Source organism: Arachis hypogaea, chromosome 18, assembly GCF_003086295.3.
Source record: "Arachis hypogaea cultivar Tifrunner chromosome 18, arahy.Tifrunner.gnm2.J5K5, whole genome shotgun sequence".
Taxonomy (NCBI): Eukaryota; Viridiplantae; Streptophyta; class Magnoliopsida; order Fabales; family Fabaceae; genus Arachis; species Arachis hypogaea.
In genome coordinates, this window is record NC_092053.1 from 62182788 (window position 1) to 62186146 (window position 3359).

Here is a 3359-nt window from a genome sequence, read left to right on the forward strand (position 1 = left end):
AGGAGAATTGAGTTCCAATATGGGACAACTAAGGGTGGAACATCAAGAGCACTCCATCATGCTCCATGAAATAAGAGAAGATCAAAAAGTAATGAGGGAGGAGCAACAAAGACAAGGAAGAGACATAGAAGAGCTCAAGGACATCATTGGTTCCTCAAGAAGGAAACGCCACCATCACTAAGTTGGATTCATTCCTTGTTCTTGTTTCTTCTGTTTTTCGTTTCTATGTTATGTGCTTATCTATGTTTGTGTCTTCATTACATTATCATTAGTAGTTAGTAACTTTGTCTTAAAGTTATGAATGTCCTATGAATCCATCACCTCTCTTAAATGAAAAATGTTTTAATTCAAAAGAACAAGAAGTACATGAGTTTCGAATTTATCCTTGAACTTAGCTTAATTATATTGATGTGGTGACAATGCTTCTTGTTTTCTGAATGTATGCTTGAACAGTGCATATGTCTTTTGAAGTTGTTGTTTAAGAATGTTAAATATGTTGGATCTTGAAAGAATGATGACTAGGAGACATGTTATTTGATAATCTGAAAAATCATAAAAATGATTCTTGAAGCAAGAAAAAGCAGCAAAGAACAAAGCTTGCAGAAAAAAAATAGGCGAAAAAAATATAGAAAGAAAAAGAAAAAGCAAGCAGAAAAAGCCAAAGCTCTTAAAATCAAGAGGCAAGAGCAAAAAGCCAATAACCCTTAAAATCAAAAGGCAAGGGCAAATAAAAAGGATCCCAAGGCTTTGAGCATCAGTGTATAGGAGGGCCTAAAGGAATAAAATCCTAGCCTAAGCGGCTAAATCAAGCTGTCCCTAACCATGTGCTTGTGGCGTGAAGGTGTCAAGTGAAAACTTGAGACTGAGCGGTTAAAGTCAAGGTCCAAAGCAAAAAAAAGAGTGTGCTTAAGAACCCTGGACACCTCTAATTGGGGACTTTAGCAAAGTTGAGTCACAATCTGAAAAGGTTCATTCAATTATGTGTCTGTGGCATTTATGTATCTGGTGGTAATACTGGAAAACAAAGTGCTTAGGGCCACGGCCAAGACTCATAAAAAGTTGTGTTCAAGAATCATCATACTGAACTAGGAGAATCAATAACACTATCTGAACTCTGAGTTCCTATAGATTCCAATCATTCTGAACTTCAATGGATAGAGTGAGATGCCAAAACTATTCAAGAGGCAAAAAGCTACAAGTCCCGCTCATTTGATTGAAGCTATGTTTCATTGATAGTTTGGAATTTATAGTATATTCTCTTCTTTTTATCCTATTTGATTTTTAGTTGCTTGGGGACAAGCAACAATTTAAGTTTGGTGTTGTGATGAGCGGATAATTTATACGCTTTTTGACATTATTTTTAGTATGTTTTTAGTAGGATCTAGTTACTTTTAGGGATGTTTTCATTAGTTTTTATGTTAAATTCACATTTCTGGACTTTACTATGAGTTTGTGTGTTTTTCTGTGATTTCAGGTATTTTCTGGCTGAAATTGAGGGACTTGAGCAGAAATCAGATTCAGAGGTTGAAGAAGGACTGCGGATGCTGTTGGATTCTGACCTCCCTGCACTCAAAGTGGAGTTTCTGGAGCTACAGAACTCGAAATGGCGCGCTTCCAATTGCGTTGGAAAGTAGACATCCAGGGATTTCCAGCAATATATAATAGTTCATACTTTGGCCAAGAATAGATGGCGTAAACTGGCATTCAACGCCAGCTCTCTGCCCAAATCTGGCGTCCAGCGCCAGAAAAGGATCCAAAACCAGAGTTGAACGCCCAAACTGGCACAAAAGCTGGCGTTCAACTCCAAGAAGGACCTCTACACGTGCAACACTCAAGCTCTGCCCAAGCACACACCAAGTGGGCCCCGGAAGTGGATTTATGCATCAATTACTTACTCATGTAAACCCTAGTAGCTAGTTTATTATAAATAGGACCTCTTTCTATTGTATTAGGAATCTTGGGTCTCAGTTTTAATCCATTGTTCATCTTAGGAGACTATTGATCACGTTTTAGGGGGCTGGCTATCTCGGCCATGCTTGGACCTTTCACTTATGTATTTTCAACGGTAGAGTTTCTACACTCCATAGATTAAGGTGTGGAGCTCTGCTATTCCTCAAGATTAATGCAAAGTACTACTGTTTTCTATTCAATTCATCTGATTTCGCTTCTAAGATATCCATTCGCACCCAAGAACATGAGGAAGGTGATGATTATGTGTGACGCTCATCACCATTCTCCCCTATGAACACGTGCCTGACAAACACTTCCGTTCTATATGCAACAAGCTAGAATGAATATCTCTTAGATCTCCTAATCAGAATCTTCGTGGCGTAAGCTAGAATGATGGTGGCATTCAAGAGAATCCGGAAATTCTAAACCTTGTCTGTGGTATTCCGAGTAGGATTCAATGATTGAATGACTGTGACGAGCTTAACTCGCGAGTGCTGGGCGTTAGTGACAGACGCAAAAGGAGGGTGAATCCTATTCCAGCATGATCGAGAACCGACAGATGATTAGCCGTGCTGTGACAGAGCATGTGAGCATATTTTTCACTGAGAGGAGGGGATGTAGCCACTGACAACGGTGATGCCCTTGCATAAGCCAGCCATGGAAAGGAGTAAGACTGACTGGATGAAGATAGCAGGAAAGCAGAGGTTCAGAGGAACGAAAAACATCTCCATTCGCTTATCTGAAATTCCTACCAATGATTTACATAAGTACCTCTATCCCTATTCTATTATTTATTATTCGAAAACATCATTATCAATTTATATCTGCCTAACTGAGATTTGCAAGGTGACCATAGCTTGCTTCATACCGACAATCTCCGTGGGATTCGACCCTTACTCACGTAAGGTATTACTTGGACGACCCAGTGCACTTGCTGGTTAGTTACATCGAAGTTGTGAACCATGGTATTGGCACCATGTTCTTGGCGCCATTGCCAGGGGAAGAAAGAGCCATGAATTTTACATAATTAAAGTGTAATCACGATTACGCGTACCAAGTTGCTCACGTTGCCAGGGATTGTTCGAGCCTGGACATCACAATTTCGTGCACCACAACACTAGAGGAGTAATGGAGCTGAACAATGTGGATGTACTGCTAGCTCAAAATAAGATGATTACAAGCAATTGGCTAACCTCACCAAGAAGATGGAGAGGAATCAAGTAGCAGCAATCACCACTTTAGCAGCAACTCAAGAAGGAGTGAATGAAGAAGCAGAGGGTAGTCAGGAGCAAGCCAACTACATTGGAAATTCACCTAGGCAGAACCATGACCCATACTCCAAAACGTATAATCCTGGCTGGAGGAAACACCCAAACTTTGGGTGGGGAAATCAACAAGACCAAGGCCAA